This window comes from Cupressus sempervirens, chromosome 2 (genome assembly GCF_028749045.1).
Source record: "Cupressus sempervirens isolate cs-2001-9-10 chromosome 2, ASM2874904v1, whole genome shotgun sequence".
Lineage (NCBI taxonomy): Eukaryota > Viridiplantae > Streptophyta > Pinopsida > Cupressales > Cupressaceae > Cupressus > Cupressus sempervirens.
This window is the reverse complement of record NC_143119.1, coordinates 221412028-221431176: the sequence shown is the minus strand read 5'-3', so window position 1 is coordinate 221431176 and position 19149 is coordinate 221412028. Positions and strand designations below refer to the sequence as shown.

Genomic DNA, 19149 nt, shown 5'->3' with positions numbered 1-19149 from the left:
GTCACTCGAGCCGAAAATGGGTGCCCATTTTTAAAAATCGGGTACCCGTCTCTACGAGGTCTCATTCCGCGAATTTGACTTTCATGGAATTGTGACCCAACTTTGTGCATTCACCCAATATACAATTTTAAAAGTAGTATAGAGAATTACCAAAATATTGACTATGTTGATATCTTGAATATCTAATTAGTCCTTTAATATTCCTTGCATGTGAACATGCCCATTATTACTCCCACATACATTAAATATTTTCATTAGTTAAAAAAGTATGCTTGGTGAGCACACTTACCAGATAGGAATATATCTACCAAACCTAGGAGTAAACCGAGTGAATTATAACAATTGATTAGAATAATAAACAAGAGCAATTATTACTAAGTAGGTATCATAACCAAGCACAGGAGTATCATCAAGAAGGTACATATTAATTGATTGAAGGCATGGCGAAACAAAGTGAGTATTATTACCAAGAAAAGAACATACGTGAGGGACAACATCTTGACCAAGAAAGAACATCAAGAGTTACCAAGCTACATTGATCGAGCATGAATGTTTGAAAGTTCACTAAATTCTAGGTAAATGAATCTAACTAAGCTAAAACATAGTTTATAGAAATTGAGGTAAATATTTAAGAAGATTTATTAGGGATGAAAATATTATTGTTTATAATCCCTAGAAAAGTAAGAATGAATGATATAAAGGCATGATGAATGTGAAGATAAGGATGAAAATGAATCATAGATTTGATCAAATGAACATTCTAGAAGTTTTCAAACCCTAATTAGGTCATGAATTTTAGAAGCCACAATATTTCTATAAAAAGAAAGATTAATAATAATTTATTAGTGTTGAGAGGATCAAGTGACAAGGTTATGCTAAAAGCAGTACAATTTGATGATACTATGATAGAGTAGAGCTACCAAGCACTATTGTAATTTTTTATAATAAATGAGAGGGGGGTGAATTAGTTATCCAAGGTCTAGATGTATAAATAAAAAATTTCACAACTTAGTGAACCCATAAAATATTTATCATCATGCATGCATCAATAAGATTTATGCAATCACTAAAAACTTGTAGGTTACTATCAAATCAATTTGTAGAAATATAAACATGAAACATAACATATTCAAAAACATATTTGACACAATGATTTATGTGGAAACCCAATTTGGGAAAAACCACCAGTAACATGCTCCTCTTTTTCACTCTTCTAAAGTGATGCCCTATGAAAGGCCAACCCTATTAAAGGTTACAATACACACTATTAAATGTGATTCTATTAAAAGATTTCAATCAACCTATTAGGAGTGAGCCTTGTTAGAGGACTTTAGACCATTCACTTGGAATGTCACTTGGTTAAAGGATTTACAAATGATTGTTAGGTTAACCATAATCTAAAGGATTTGCCCTAGACTGATACAATTATTAGAAAGTAATAGTAAGGCTTGATCTAATAACAACTTACAACTCCATTGATAGATTATAGATCTCTATTTAGTCCTCCATTCTACTTGGCTTTCACACATTTTAGCTCTGATAGCTTGTTCGTGCCCTTCAAGAATCCATACTCTTTAAGCCTTCTTGCTTAACATGCCAATGCAAACTCTCAATTAGATCACTAAAATGAAGTAATACCCTTGACTCCTTATCTTCCTTAGGTTCTTTCACATGACAAACCTTGCTTCTAATCAACCATCCTTATAAATAGAGAATTAAAATCTTTTGTCATTCATTCTCCATTGTCCAATTTAGGGTTAGGAAAGATTAGGTAGGATTAAATGAATCTACCCCTCACTTTATATCACTTTTAGAAGCTTCTCCTTTGATCCTCTTTGAATTCACTTCAAAATAGTTTACCATGAATTCTATGCCACCAACTCATCAATCTTATCTTCCACCTAGTTCACACAATTTAAGAAAACAAATTTGTTAGATCAATTCCATTGAATTCATAATATTTCTAATAATACTAAGACTTGGCATAATGTTGACACTTAACATTAGCTTGCTTGTGATGCTTGACACATATTGTGTTGCTTGATATACTTTTTAAAATCACTTCACATGAACTAAAGTTTACTAGTGCTCGAAATCAACTAAACTTTACTTGATATCCATTATTTTGCTTAGCATACACTAAACTAGGCTTTTACTTGGCTCCAACTAATTTTCTACTTGGCTTGCACTGACTTTGCTTGACACTTGCTATCCATTCAATCAAGCTTGGTAGAAAAACTTTGTTTAACTTGTTCTCCTAAACTTGCTTAGTGTAACCAACATTTGCAACCATAAGTAGATTATCAATGCACTATGATATCACTATCTTAGCTGATTCTTGTACTCCATTTTATATCATAACTCAACCTTTCTTTTGGGTGTTTTTATTACATATTTTTGATCAAATCCTCTCCATCAATCAAACAAGTGATAGTAATTAAGTCATATAAGTTGTTGTCTTACCAAAAAAATAGTAGGTTTGATGTCAATGACAAAAAAATTATTAAAACACATTTATTATACTTGTATCAATCTATCTTCAACAATCTCCTTCTTAACAATCTCCCTCTTTGGCATTGATGGAAACCCAAATAGATAAACCAAACTAACTTGGTTTAAAATAGTAAGACCAAAAAAATACCAAAAAGAAAATAATTCCTTGTATTAAAATATCTCCCTCTATCAACAACTTTCATCTTCTGAATAGGTTACAAAATTTGTTCTATTCTAATATCTCCCTTCTATAGTATCTCCCTCTTATAAGGTAGATGTTATTAGCAGATACACTTTCTTTCTTAGCAATCAATGTTTCTCCCTCATATTGTGCATTAGGATTTCTCCCTCTTTGACAACAATGCCAAAGACTTGTCATCTTAATATGTAGATGTGAACTTTTTTAGTTCCTCCTATGTCACCTTGCTTGCTCCTATGTCACCTTGCTTGTGACTAATTTGAAGTTTGAGCTCTTTGATTACTTTAGGAAGCTTCTAAAGTAAGATCCAATAAATCAATTTCTAACATATTATAATCAACGTTTTTGATGTAGGGCACTCCTTTTTTTACTTAGATAGCCTTTGATAGGGGTATCACCCCTACTTTACCTCTTAGATAATCATGAGCATCCTTAGGTAATTATTTTATGAAGATATCAACAATTTTCTCTTTTATGTTAATATATTCCATTTTCACCTCTTTATCTTGAACTAAAGATCTCAAGTAATGATACTTGATTGCAATGTGCTTAGTCTTTGTATGCATCATAGGATTCTTTGATAAATTTATAGCACTTGTATTATCACACTAAAGTGTCACTAGTTTAGTGATCTCTTTCTTCATACCTTTGAGTAGAGTTTGATCCATACAATTTTTGTACAACTTATAGCAGCAACAACATATTCAACTTCAGCAATAGATTATGAAGTGTAGTTTTGTTTCATGCTAGTCTATGTAACCAGCATCTTGCCTAATAAAAATAATCCTCCACTAGTGCTCTTTCTATCATCAATTTTTCTAGTCCAATCAACATTAGTATAGGCTTTTAATTCAAATTTCTCATTTTTCTTATAGTTTAGACTATATTCCTCCATTCCTTTTAGATATCTCATTATTCTCTTTATAACCATCAAATGATTCTCCCTGGGATTGGCAAAAAATCTCAAAACTATCCCTATAGATAATGCAATATGAGGTCTACTATGTACTACATATTATAATTTTCCAATCATGGACCTATATAATGTTTGATTCACCTCAGTTGAATCATCATTCTTAGGCAATTTATGTCCAAACACCATATGTGTACTTACTAATTTGGAATCCTCCAATCCAAAATATTTTAGTATCTCCTTGATATACTTTGACTAAGTGAATTATATACCATATTTCATCTGATGTATTTGCAAACCCATAAAGAACTTGATCTCTTCAAACATAGACATATCAAATTCTTGCTTCATTTCATTTGCAAAAGCCTTACATAAAACATCTTCACCTCCAAATATGATATCATCAACAAAAGTTTTAGATAAAAAAATACCTTTTCCTTTCTCTATCTTCATGTATAGATTATTGTTATCATTAGTCCTTTCAGTTCTAATCTTCACAAGATAACTATGAAGTCTCTCATACCATGCTCTTGGTTCTTGTTTCAAACCATATAAAGATTTTTGTAATCTACATACCATATTCTTATTGTTGATATCAAAAAATCCTTCTAACTATTCTATGTAAACTTCTTCCTCTAATATACCATTTAGAAATACAGATTTAACATCCATTTGATAAACTTTGAAACCTTTGTATGTAGAATAAGCAAGTAGAGTTCTTACTCCTTCCAATCTAGCACCAGGAGCAAATGTTTCTCCATAGTCAATTCCTTCTTCTTGTGCATATTCTTTGTAGACTAATCTTTTCTTGTTCCTTGTGACTTCACCATTTTCATCTAACTTATTTCTATATACCCACTTGGTGTCAACCACATTTTTGTCTTCTAGTCTAGGAACTAGACTCCATGTCTTGTTTTTCTCAATTTGTTCAATCTCTTCTTCCATGACTTTACTCTAGACGACATCTTCTAAGGCATATTTTACTCTTTTAGGATATTTTATGCTTAGCAAGCATGCATTTCTCAACTTGTTTCTTGTCATTGGTCTAGCATCTTTATCTCCAATAATTTGTATAATAAGAAGATGTCTCTCAGCATATTTTGACAATCTTGGTTCAACTTTGGTTTTTTCATTTGGTCTATCTACTTCAGAGTCACTATGTAAATTTTTGTTAGGTATTTTAGCATATATATAATGTACACTAATCTTAAAATTAGAATGTACTTGAACTTTATTTTGTAACTCAGCATCTGAAAGTAGCTCGGTTCCTAAATGCAACTTACCATTCATGTATGCGACTTGGTAGTCACTAACATTTGATGTTGGTTTGTAGCTTGATTTACAACATCTTCTTTAGTAGGCATACCTTCATAAAATCATACAAATTATTTGTATTATTCTAGTTCCTTTATAGGTTTAGCCTCATGCACTTCTATATATTCATCAAATTTCACATTTGCACTTTCTACAACTTTGTTAGTGTTAGTATTTAAACACTTGTAAGCTTTACTTCTTGTGGAATAACCTAAGAATATACCTTCTTCAATTTTTTCATCTAGTTTACCATTCCTAAAATCTTTGAGAATAAAGCATTTGCTTCCAAATACCTTAAAATATTTTACATTAGGCGAGTATCCATACCATTGTTCAAAAGGTGTTGAATGAGTACCTTTCTTGACTTGTACATGGTTCAAGGTATAGAGAGTTGTACTTACATAACTTCTCTCCAGTATTTCAAAGCAAAATTTTTATCCATCATGAATGTCCTAGTAAAATCCATTACAAACCTATTCCTCCTTTAAACAATTCCATTTTGTGGAGGGGTTCTAGGAGAAAATGTTTGTCTTTTGATTCTTTTGTCATTTTAGAACATCTTAGACTCATTTGATGTAAATTCTCCTCTTCTATTAGATCTCAAATATTTTAGACTTTTACCTATTTCCTTCTCAACTCTTGCTAAGTACAACTTAAACATTTGGAAAGCATTATAATTCTATTTCAAAAGCATAATCATCATCATTGTAGAATAACCACCAATAAGCAACATAATGTACTTATCTTCTTTGTATCTTTGCACTTCAATTGGTCCACATAAGTTAGTATGAACAATTTCTAGTATTCATTTAGAGGTATGAATTTTACTCTTAAAACTTGACTTTTTCATTTTTCCTAATTGAAATTGTTTGCACATTATATTACTAGGCTTCTTCAACTTAGGAAAACCTCTAACTTTTCTCATGTTACTGATATTAACCAAGTTATCAAAATTAACATGACATAACCTCTTGTGCCATAGCCATACATCATCAAATTTTGCAATTAGATAAGTAGCATCCTCTATATCAATATAAAATAGATTAGTCCTAGTTTGACCACCCTTTCCAATCAATTTTCCATCAACATCATATATCTTAGCAATGTTTTTTTCAAACTCAACCTTACTTCCTAAATTATTCAATTGTGACACACTCAATATATTATGGTTAAGTCCTTCTACATAGTAAACATTGTCACATAAAATCTTTTCTATGAGTTTGATAGAACCTTTTCATTTTATCAAGCATGGTGCATCATTACCAAATTTTACACTATTTCCATCATAAAATTTCAAGGTAATGAACTTACTATTATCTCCAGTGATGTGATGTGAACACCCACTATTAATGATCCATCTGTCATTCTTGTTCACACAAGACACAAGTGTAGTTGCCTTATCTTCATTAGATTCATCCTTCATTGCAACACACACCACTTCACCATCATGTTCATCAAATTCATCTTTTCTTTCCTCTTCAACAATGTAGCAAGATTTCATGCCTTTGTATTTGTAATCCTTTTTGTCTTCATCTCTTCTACTTTTGTACTTGTCACCACCTCTATATTTCTTCTTCTTTGGACATCTAGCAACAATATGACCAACTTCATTGCAATTGAAACAAATGATAGGTAATTTTTCTTTAAACTTGCCTTTACCTCTATGAAATCTTCTTCCTAGTAATACTTCAAGTTGATCTACATCCTGCTCAACTGTATCACTATCACTAGACATATAGTTTGTCTTTTTCTTCTTCTTCTTCTTGTCATCAGGTTCCTTCAATGATAGCTTATCTTTGAAAGAAAATTCAATATTTTTAAGTTTGTAATCATCATAGTTGGATAGCTCAAAAGTAGTAAGTCTACATACCAGACCTTCAAGAGATAGAGTATTCCTTGGTATACATCTCAATTTTGGTATTGTAGAAACTCTAATAGCATATACATGGAGATCATGCACAATCTACCATTACTACTAAGCATGTTGATCCTATTGGAGCGGTAACTACTAAGGATCTGAAAAAGAAGAAAGAACACAACTAGGAAATTTTGGAGATTGCCTCTATCCTAACCTATGCTGAATTTGATGATTTCAAAAGTCTTGACAGTGCAAAGAAAATGTGGGATGATTTAAGCACCATCTATGGAGGAGACATGAATTTTCTATGAGCCAAAGTTGAAAGTCTTAAAGGTAAGTTTGATGATATGAGAATGCAAGAAGGTGAAAATATTTCTCAAGGATAAACGATGGTGTTAATGCGATAAGAGGAGCTACTAGTACAATAGATGATGATACTATCTTAAGAAAAGCTCTAAGAACATTTCTGCCTATCACTAGTACAAAAATATCAATATGTGACTAGAAAAACTACTAAAATTTGTATATATGTGACTAAAATCAATCACATGACTAATAGTAGTTAATATCCAGTCATTTATAATGCTACTAAATATACTACTAAATGATTTTAGTTGCTTATTTGATCACTGACTTTGATCATCAATTTAATCACATATTTAGTCGTGTATTTGATAGTGGATTTAGTCACATATATAGTGGTATATTTAATAGCATATTTAATCACATATTTGGTATATTTAATCACATATTTGGTAGTGTATTTAGTAGCATATTTAATAGTATATTTAGTCATATATTTAGTAGCATATTCAATAGCATATTTAGTCACATATTTGGCACATATTTTATAGTGTATTTAGTAGCACATTTAATATTATATTTGGTCACATATCTAGTAGCATATTCAATAGTATATTTAGTCACATATTTGGTAGTGTACTTGGTCATAATAGGGCACGATGGAATCGACCAACATCTTCCTACTTGTAAAGCAGGTGCTCTTCCATTGAGCTAGCACCCTTTAAAAATACATAAAAAACTATTATTTGTTTCATTTCATTCTCAATATAACACCCAAAAAGGTTATATAACAAAGAGTCAAAGCTAAGAAATTCACATTTCATGTACTAGGAATTTAAGAATAATCAAATGAAATCTTACAGCTCAACAACTATTTGGGGCCATAGAGACATAGCAACTATTGTTGAATAGAACAAAAACTTATATCCAAAATTCACCTTCAACTGATCAAGAGTGACAAACATTAAAACTGACCCATCTTGATGTAGAACACCCATGCAACCTACCTCATCACCCTGTACATGTGAAAGGAATTCAATTAATGATAAGCATGATCTGTAGAAAGAGATAAATAAACAAAATGTAATTTTCTTTAAAACGTATCGACATCAAGACTAGATTACTTTTCCAATTTGAGCCTAGATCAAGTGTCAAGATTTTAAATGACTAAAAATAAGAATGATAAAATTTAATGAATTAATTAAAAAGTTCAAACAACACAAAATTGAATTCCTTTAGTTGAGACTTTGACTGAGTAGAAGTACAAAAAGAAATTATTAAACAAGACTTCCACTATGGAAAAATAAACACTGATATAATTTGAAAAGGAGAATATCAAACAAATGGGAAAAGGGAAGTATAAAGATTCTACAAAAAGCAAGCCTAGAAGAATAAAGTGTAACACACCTCCTTCTGAATGGGAAGTTGGTTGGTTCTCCTTTGGAAATCAAAGTAGTGGCAGTGTTTCTGCTCAAAAGGAGCCTATCAAAATAATAGCTTCTAAAATATCAATACTAAATTTAAAAGTAAAATGATGATTAAGAAAAACATCAACACCATACATGTACACAGAAGCTAGTTGCAAGCTTACCACTCCTTTCTCAAGCTTGGCAGCTTGCATTACAAGATTTGCAAGTCTTCTACATAGATCTATCTACTCTTCTAGAGCTTCCATCAGGGAAACTAGAATTGTCATATCTTGACACAAAAATGAGGAAGAGAATTATTAGAAGAAACTTGTAAAAGTGTTCCAATGCCAATTACAAATTGCATTCACCCATCTTCACCTTCACCAGCTTAAGTAACTCCCAAATGCAATGGATAATCCCATCCTAGGGCATTCATCTCTAAAACAAGAAAATGATATACCTGGACCATAATTACTTGGTTGCTTTCTTTCATTAAGAAGAAAAAGATCTGGAAATCCAACTTCTAACAAATGCATGCAAATTCAAATACTAATTTCACTTGTTTTAAGGCAATGGACATTAGTATGTTCAAAAAAAATATAATTAACATTAATTATGAACATAAAACAATTTTCTAGCAAAGTAAAATAACTTTTACTTAAACATACAATCTATACACCCAACTTAATAGAAATATAAATAATAGATGAACTTACCATTCCCCTAGGAGAATCACCATATTAACTCATGATCCAATTAGAAAGACTTCCATGGTCTATGCCAATGTATATTTCCCTTCCATAGTTCTTGCATTTATCTACTAGAGGAACAAACACATACAAAAAATTACAATATATGTAAAATGTTTAAAGTTAAAACATTTTAATCCATATCAAGAAAATCTCTCAAACTACACTTGTTACTCACTGTTGTAAAACTATATATATATATATATATATATATATATATATATATATATCTTACCTTTTCAATGTGTTCTAGCTCCTTCTGATAGTCTTCTTTAGTGTATTCTACCATCTCAAATTGTCTGTGTATGTCAACTACAATAAAGATAGAACAAGTCATAGGCTATCCCCACCAAAGGCAAATGTTTACTCTAATATTTTTAATACCAAAAAATAATTTTATCCAAGATGTTACATGTCCATTTCATTTTTTTGAACATTTCATTGATTGGGTATGTTAACACTTTGAATTCCCTAGGTTCTTGAAGCACCGAATTTGGTTGGGAATCAATTAAGATATTTAAGCTTGAATGAAACTGATAAAACCCTTAACTAGGATAATCAATGACCCTTTGCAATGTAATTTATTTCATGATCAGAAGGAATAAGCCTCCATATTCAACATGAATATGGATGACTATGTAAAATACCTATCTCGAAACTTGCATATATCCATACAAAGGAGTGCACATGAATTGGACCAAGAAAGGGACTATGATTAAAGGAATGTTTGGACTATGATAGAGTGACTCTAATAGAATAGAATCAAGATGTGAATAAGTGTTATTGTTTGGGGTAAGTTGTGATTTAAGTGTGGGAAAGGTGTAGGTTTTTGTAGGATCCCAATTGTGATAACATTATAGGGAGAAAGTGCATGGATCCATTGTTGAAAGTATTGAGTAGTTGGGTTTGGGTTTGGGTTGGAAGTCATAAATGACTATCATAAGGAAGTGTCAAAAGTATGGAAAATATAGATAGGACAAGGACAAGAGTTGTTGTTATGTTGTGAACAAATTGATGGGTTAGATGGTGATGAGTCTTTACCACTTGATAGGATAATTGGAGGTTCTTCTCAAGATAAATTGTAAGGGGAATCCAAGACAAACAAGATTGATCCAAGGGTAGGATCTCATGGTAAAAATTCCATATTGTATGGAATGTTGAACAACATTATGACCAAATTTTGAATACTTGATGTTTGTTAAGTTGAGTTTGAACAATAACATTGGTAAGGGGAGATAATGTGAGAAGTTTTATCTCATAAACAGTTATGAATTTATCCTTAATAACTGGACATTGTGTAAAGGCCCACTGACACTCTACATTCAAAGGGTTGGGATATCATGGTTGGGAGTCCTAGATAGTTGGATATTGGTTTGACAAGGTTTGAGGGGGAGATATTGAAGGCATGGAAAGAGTTTAGGAAGGATGAGAAGAAGAAAAGAGAGGAAGAGGAAAAGAGAAAGAGAGAAGAAGAGTTGAGACAAAATGATTTAAGGGAGATAAGGGAAAGGCTAGAGGCATTGGAAAGGTTTATTGGAGAACAAAATTCAAGTTGGAATTTGAAGATTAAGAAGATAAAATGGCCTGTGCAAAGGTTAGCAGCAGAAAAGAAGATGGTAGATGAAGAAAGGGAGGGTACCATGCAAGGTACTCCTATGAAACTAAATGGTGAGGCTCAACGGTGAGACATCCTTGAGATGAATAAGGGAGTAGTTGAGTTTCAAGGTAAATGGGATGAAAATTCTTTGGTTGCAATAGAGGTCTGAATGCAAGAGGCTAAAGATGAGGTGGTGGGCCATGATGATTAATTGAAGAGTTTTTTCTCTCCTAGTATAGAGATGTTGTAGGTTGATGTGAAGACAACAGGGTACCTATGGATGATACAAATGGCATATTCACATAAGTTTGCAGTAGAGACACTAATGGTCCAAGAAAATATGCATTAATATGAGGAGTAGAATTCATTGTTTATAACCATTGTGTAGGTCAAAGTCAAGGAGGATTTATTTATTGTTTGGAAGGTTGTTCATAAGTTCATATTTTGATGTTTTTTAACAATCAAGGGGAAGCCTACTATCCCCAGCCTATCATTTGTAGCATGAAAATTCTCAAAAAATAACAAATCATATGATGATTGTTTGGTTTTATGGACATACCTAATCCTCTATAATTTATGTTTTTGTTTCATTGAATTTCATTATGTGTTGAGTGAGATATTGAAGTTTCAATGAAATCTGGTTTGAACACGTACTAGGATAAACAGTAACTTTGAAAATGCAGATCTGAAATGTAAAATGTGGACCAAGACTCAAAATTATAATAGATGGTAGGGAATAAAATATTTTACATTCTTAAGTCTGTACTATTTCATTCACAAGTTTGCATGTTCTTTGAATGAATGAAAAATGAGAAATGTTGTCTCATTCAAGAAGGGAACACTATGTCTTCAAATATAAGCTAGTTCATAAAAGAAAAATGTTTGAACAAGGGAGATAAGTGTAGGGAGAGGTTTGATAGGTGCGTTAGGGAGAATTTTATTTGAAAATTACCTTGAAGAAGGTTATAGACCAAAACAAGGTATGTTTATTAACTATTTTCTTTAATACATTGATTGTCACATAATGACAGCAAGAGATGTATCACTATCAGTAATCAGGAATTGGAATGAGTGGAAGTTGTGGAAAATGTGGGAAATGTTGATGATGATAGAAGGATATAATTCTTAAGGATCAAAGGTTTATGGAAGGGAAGATTCTATTGGACAAGATTTTTGGTATTTAGGACAGCAATGTGAGACTAGCATTGATTGACAGTAAAATAATTAAATATCTGATTTGGTTGGGATAGCCATAAGGCAAGAATGAATCATAAATGTTTGGTGATATCAATAGAAGTGAGAGTTCCTTGTGTGGGATGTTAATGATAAGGTTTGATTATGTGTTCATAAGGTCGGTAGGTAGATTAATGTGTGAGGACTAGTACATAAAGTTATTGTTGGAGTCTGTGATCGATACTTTTGGGTGTGATTAGAGTTTGAGACATGTTAGCATGTGGAGAATTGTGTTTGGTTGGAGAAGGTATGATATGAGGGATATAACCATTAATATGTCTTGAGGGAGAAATTAAGTGGATGCAATACTTGGTGATCAGTTATGGGATCTAGGAGTAGTTCCAAGGAAGTTGCAAAATCAACCCTTATGCATAGGATGTGATTAGAATCATTGTGCTCCTCATCACCAGTGATTTAACATAGGCACATCAACATAAATGGTTCTGGTTTTAACTTAAATAATTTTTTACTTTACAAGGAACATGATGCCCTAGCAAGATTTTCCTAAGAAATTCTGTGTTTTCCAATAGTAAAACTGCAATTACAGACTCTACTAACATTTTGGGGCTAGGAATTTTATTTAATAACTAAGATAATGTGTAAGAAATTTGGTATAACCTTGGTGATGTGTATGCAAGGTAGATGCATGATAAACTAGAGATCCAGCTTCAAATAAAAGAATTGAATGTATTCTTAACTGTCAGTGAAGTGACAATCTTAGAGATATATTTTCTATATGAAACTCAGTTGAAATATACTTCTCCATAAAATATCACAATCATGTGCATGGTCAAATTTATTAGAGAGAGATTGTATTGATATGAAAATAATACCTCGATTGGTGTTGACATCTTTTTCTCGCATATTTTCTCATACTTTCACTTTATAGTCCCAACCTTCAAAACTTGCCATGGAAGGTTGATACATGAAACAAATAAGATACAATATATAGAGAAAAGACAAAAAATTCTTCAAAACAAGTAATTACAAAGGTACAATAATGGTCTTCAAAATTTAATTACAAATACCAAAACCAAAAGTTTCTAATAGTCAGTCTCATTCTCATTTTCTTACTTCCATACTCTGCCTAGAAGACACTCCAAACTTTCCAACAGGGAGCAAGTCACCCAGTTCTTCTGATCTACATTTGTTGACACTATATTTATGGAAAAATTTCCTTCTTTAAAATATGGAAAACTTTATGTCCTAATGGAGTTATCTACAAGATAGAGTAGGAGTCCCATGATATCAAAATGTATTCCTACTAATCTTTGATTCTCGGTTTGGAAAAATATACTTGAATCCATACAAAATTATAAAAAAGTTATATGTAAAGATTAAAAAATTTCTAAGTGCCTTGAAACCTTGTTTGTAGATGACAGGCCCTTTATTTGGCATGGATAATTCTACTGCAGATCAGACTGTGGATTGTCTTCCAACAGAAGATTCTAGACAGGAACTTGCTCATTTAGATACTTCACCAAAGATGACCATCAGGATTTAACTATGTAATTTTTGAGTAAAACTCATTGACCCATGTTTTATGAGTAGTGATTCAACATGAATCCATCTCTCATGAGAATAAATGGAACACTTAGCACTCATTGGATCTAGGTGATGCTCACAAGGGTGAAGCACCGAGACTTCTCGGGAGGTTACCCATCCCAGTACTACTCTAGCCTGAGCGTGCTTAACTACCATTTGCATATATGGAATGCAGCAAGATGAAATTTTTTAACAAGTTAAAGATCTCTTCCATATAAAATCTAAAAGACTACTCAAATGAAAGAAATGACATATGGATTGTACTTTCACATTCATCCTAACTTTTTTTAAGGAGATTTAGAACTCAACATATACATAGTTGAACAGAATTTGTTAGAAGACTAGAACCAGAAACCAAATTACTTGTAGACACCACAGGCTACTAGAAATCATCCACAGTCTAGACATATTCCACCATTGTAATCTCCTTAATATATATATAAATATATATGTGTGTGTGTGTGTGTCCAATCATTCAGATGAGAACCTTCCTTGTAATACATGATGTTAGATATCTATAATGAAGTAGATTACATGATTCTCATCATTATGCAAGCAAAATCATGTAACTTGGCTAACAAATGTAAGATATTACGTAGGATAAATATATACTCTAGATATCAATATGCTAAAAATTAAATAGTTCAATAATACCTCAAAAAGGTCCTTGTTAATTTAAGTGTTTCCTTGAAATTGTGTGGAAAGAAGGATGCAAATGCACATAAGTAACTTCTATAACCAGAGTAACATTTTACCATGTTTTGTTCTTTAAAGAAACCAATTGCTGAAGACTTATCACACATTAAACTATCTAAATATTAAATTTATTTAAGTACCTACTACTGATGCAAATCCTAGTCAGCCATTCCTTCCCTAGAGAAATTGTCCTGACCAATTAAAATGTCGGGTGAAGGCATTTGGCATAGTTTATAATTCCTCTGCATATTGCTGACAGATGGGAAATTTTCACACTCATTCTATGTATATTCCTTCCCCTTCCTTCCATCTTCCTTCAGTTCATCATCACCTACAATTCTTAAGCTTTTACTTATGCTCTGCATGGTAATAGATAAACTATTCAACAATAGTTGTTGCTTAGAGATATCTTCACAATTGGTTGGTAGGAAAAAATCTAGAACATAGTCATCCTTTACATTGTGAGTGCTTCATAAATGAATAGCAACACTAGCATTCATACCAAATAGGTGTGCATAATGCACAAGCAGGTACTCTGTTATGCTAAAAGACTTTACATCCTTTGAAAAATATGGTTGGTTCGATTCAAAAGCTTTCCTAGAGACTCATTTCCCTTTCTCTAGATGGTATTTAGAGCATGCATCCTTATAGCCCTTCATAACAGGATCATATACATAACATGACCCATCCTGAAGTGACAAGAAAGTCTGCTTCAAGTTGCCACTTTGAGTATCACTGCTCTTTCCATCCATGTGTTCATCTATTTACAAATTACAATGTCTGCATGGAACCCAAGTCTGTGCTAGTGGAAGTTTGTGTGTCCGACAGAAAGCTGTTATAACTTCTAGTATCTCAGTTAAAGCAGCCTCATGGTGTTCTGAATAGTGTTGATGCCAAAATTAAATCAAAATAAATCCAATAAGTTGTTCAAGGTATGACCATATGTAAGCAATAAAAAAACTACTTCTACAAAGACATACACATCAAAAAAGGGAAATGTTCAAGATACTTCCATTTTAGAATGATCCCAATCTTCTTTACTGCTCTTTAAATTGACCCCTTGAAGTACTTTGCTCTTTATAAGTAGGTATTGAGCTCATGAAGGATGAAAAATTATCACCCTGCTTAAACATGGACTCTACTACTATATTTGAAATGTCTAAAGCTAAAAATGGCACTGAATATCTATTTGTTCAGATGGCACTAACTCTGGTCTGCACAAAATGTTGGAGATTCATACAACAAAAGATTCAAACTACAAATGGAACTAGTGAGACAAGGCTCTAGTACATCATTAGAAATGTCGAAGCTTGTAGGCATTGATGGATTATTCCAATGTGTGGATGTTGATAGTTATGCTCTAGAACAAGGCTTGGAGATCCTTCAAATAGATTCTCATTTATAAATGGGTCATGATAATCCCAGCTTTCAATCTAGGAAAGCTGTCGATAGTGACCTTACCAAATTTAGTTTAAGGCATCTTTAGAGGCTGTACAAGAAGAAACAAATGAAATGAAATAAGTCTAGAAAAGTGATAAGGAAACACCCTACTTTTTGAGAAGAAAGTCAATAGGATTACAAGACATAGTTACAACACAATGTCATGACAGAAATCAATAAAAATTTGAACAAGCCCGAACTAGAAGTATTTGAAAAGCTTGATGAGCCTGAAGAATTCCATCAGAAATGACGAGTAGAAAATGATCGTGATTCTCTCCATTGATCACTAGTGGCACAAACCATAATCTCAAAAACTATGTTTGGTGAGAGTCTGCAGGATTGCAAGACAAATATACATTGCAATAACAATGTTGTTGAAGTCAATATTGCATCAGCAGAGGATGATTCTCTCCATGTATCATCAGCAACAAAAACCATAATCTTAGAAAATGGGATTTTTAAGAGTCAAGAAATTTGCAAGACATAGTTACACTATAGTAACGATGTGTCATAAGTCGATATTGCATTGGCAGAACGTGAAATTGCAGAGGGATATGAAAATCTTGATAAGCCTACAGAATTCAGTACAGGGAGTAACTACATTCACCCCCAAATAGCACTAGTAGAAATAGGATTGCCAGAGGTGACAAGCAGTTATAGGGCATCCCCTGGTTTCAATAGCCAGCCTTCCAAAGTCTATTCTCCAATAAGAAAGCCTGAACTTGTAGAGGTATGCAATAAACCCATTTAATATTTCTGATATCAACTTTTTCCAATAAAAAAGGACCAATTTAGAATCAATTTTTTTCTATAAAAAGAAATTGTAACAAAAGTTAAAGAAACTTATAGTATTGGCAAATAATGGAACACCAAAGCAATCTGAAATCCTCAGCAGACACCCAGGATTCTATGAAATCTAGTTGAAAAGGAGTTTGAATTTTAACTTACTAATTTTACATAAATTTATGCACAAAAATCTTCTATTGACTGTCACCTGTGGACCTTAATTGGAAATTGTTCTTCTTTTATGGTCATATTCATGGGCTAGTGAGATGATTGGATGGCCATAGTAGTGTCAAAGACTGGAGGAAGTAAAATCCAAGAGCCAAACACAAAGAATCTTTTTTGTCCGGCTGATCACTAGAGCCATATGTTCTAATGTGCTGATAATGGTGGAAAACTCTCTTGTTGTCTGCAATAGCAATTGGAGGTAGAGAAATTCCTTTTTTCTCAAAAATACTATTACGAAATATGCAACTTCCAAGAAATGAAATTTATAAGAAAACATCTTACAAGTTAATAAAAGCACAATAAAGTTTTCCTTGGGTTAATCAGTCCTCAAACCACAGATATATCATATATCACTTGGTCCAATGGAAAAACCCATAGACTATTATCTTGTAAGATATCAGCCTTAGGAAAGAGGTTAGTTAAAAGCACAATAAAATTTCCTTTAGGTCGATCAGTTCTCAAACCACAGATATATCATATATTACTTGGTTCAATGGACAAATCCATAGACTGTTATCTTGTAAGATATCAGCCTTATATTATGTGGAAATTTGAAAATATTAAGAATACATTTATGGAAGAATTCACGACATGAGCAGTCCTCTTTTCCAAAATGGATTTCTTTGATACCTTATCAATAGTAGCCTTTCTAATGGCAATTGGTAGAGTGAAGAATATGGCAAAGGCCACATGAAAGGAGTACTCCCCACTACTGCAATTGAAGTTGATCCTTAAATCATTCACATACTATAATGGTGACTGTTAAAGTCAAGACAAGAATTATGAAAAACCACCAATCAGGTACTTCTATATACTTTCTCACAAGATTATGGTGGTTTGCAAATATGTTGTCATGTGTTTTGAGGACTTTCTTAGCCATGTGTGAGGAAGATAATACAATGACTGGTTTAGAATCCAAATAGATGGTCATAATTGGGTCATATTTGTGTGCAAGAGTGGCTAGAGATTTGTGAGGAAGATGGGAGATTAAATGAAGATTGCCAATGATGGGTACTAGTGTTGGAACAAGGAGCATTTTTTATAGAAGTTTTCTTAGATTTCTCAGTGCAATGAGTAGCACAATCCATGCTGATTGAAAGATTTCCATTGGAAGCTTAAGGTAGATAATCCCTACAATCATCCTTATTTATACTATTTTGCAAGAGTAGTTTGTAACTAGGTTTATAATTATGGGGTATAGGGCTAAGGCATTTTTTTAGGCCCTAATCCAAATTACCAATTTGTAAGAGCTAGAGACATGAGAGAAAATGGAATTCCACACCTTGCCAACGTCAGCAACAACATGTTATGTATACTTTGAATGATCTCTCTAGCCTAAACAACATAAGAGTGTTTACAGATCTATAGCATTTTTTCATTAAAATATACGCACCAAAGCTAATAAAGAGGGCACACTTCTCATCTTCAAGAGAATAATGGATGCCAAGTGTTGATTTCATAAGCAGCCACCTACACTTGTTAAAGTTTCCTAGATGATAATTGTTTTTCATTTTTCTCTTGGTCTACTCGCTATGGCCTCTGAAGTTTCTTGAGAGACCCAACACATAATACATGGAGGATAACCCTAAATGTAAATTATGTCAAGCCTCTAGACTTTCTTTTACCCTCTTCCTCTATATTTAGGAGTTCTCTTGTGTGGAATTTGGCGATGCCTTTACATCCACCAACCGGAGCCTACCACCATTCATATTTTACAAGAAACCACTAATGTTCGATCAAATATTTATAGCAAACATTGAATAAAGAAATTAATTTAAATATCTATATTGGAAAATTGATACTTGATTGGTTGTTTCCTTTTAGTTTAATCACTATTTAACTGTAAGCCATGGCAATAGTTCCATGCCATGGCAGGAACTAATAGCACAAATTAATAGTAGTCAGTGTTATAGAATTTTTAATCCACATTACTCAATGTGTTCCTGTCAAAATTTTCGTTTTGCAAATGATGTAATCATGTTATTTGTAAGTTTAAAAAGTAGCTTGAATAATGGAAGAGCTATTCTATGTTCTGAAATTCTCATATCACTAATTCTAATGTGAAGATGCCTGTAATAGTGGTCGTGATTGGTATTGGCCGCTTATGTCAAGAATATCATCAACAATCATTGTTAAAACATTAAAGATCAATTAATAAATATAGTGAAATAGAGACAGTGCTATATATTATATATTGTGAATAATCGAATCTATTCTACACCAATATGATAAATTGCAACCATATCCCATAGTTGTACCAAAATTAATATGCATTGAGACAAATGGGTGATGTCTCATTATATGAGTCACTTGATAAGAAAAATCTCTCATAGTGTTAAGAGAACTAAATTCATATCTTCGAAGGCTTAATGGGGAAAAGTATCATTCA

At 32.4% G+C, this 19149-nt stretch overlaps 1 pseudogene; it reads left to right on the top strand.

Annotated features, from left to right (window-relative positions):
* The window catches only part of LOC149571847 (uncharacterized protein At2g33490-like), a 90766-nt pseudogene extending 77194 nt beyond the window's left edge, over positions 1 to 13572 (top strand).
* Positions 13573 to 19149: the final 5577 nt, after the last annotated feature.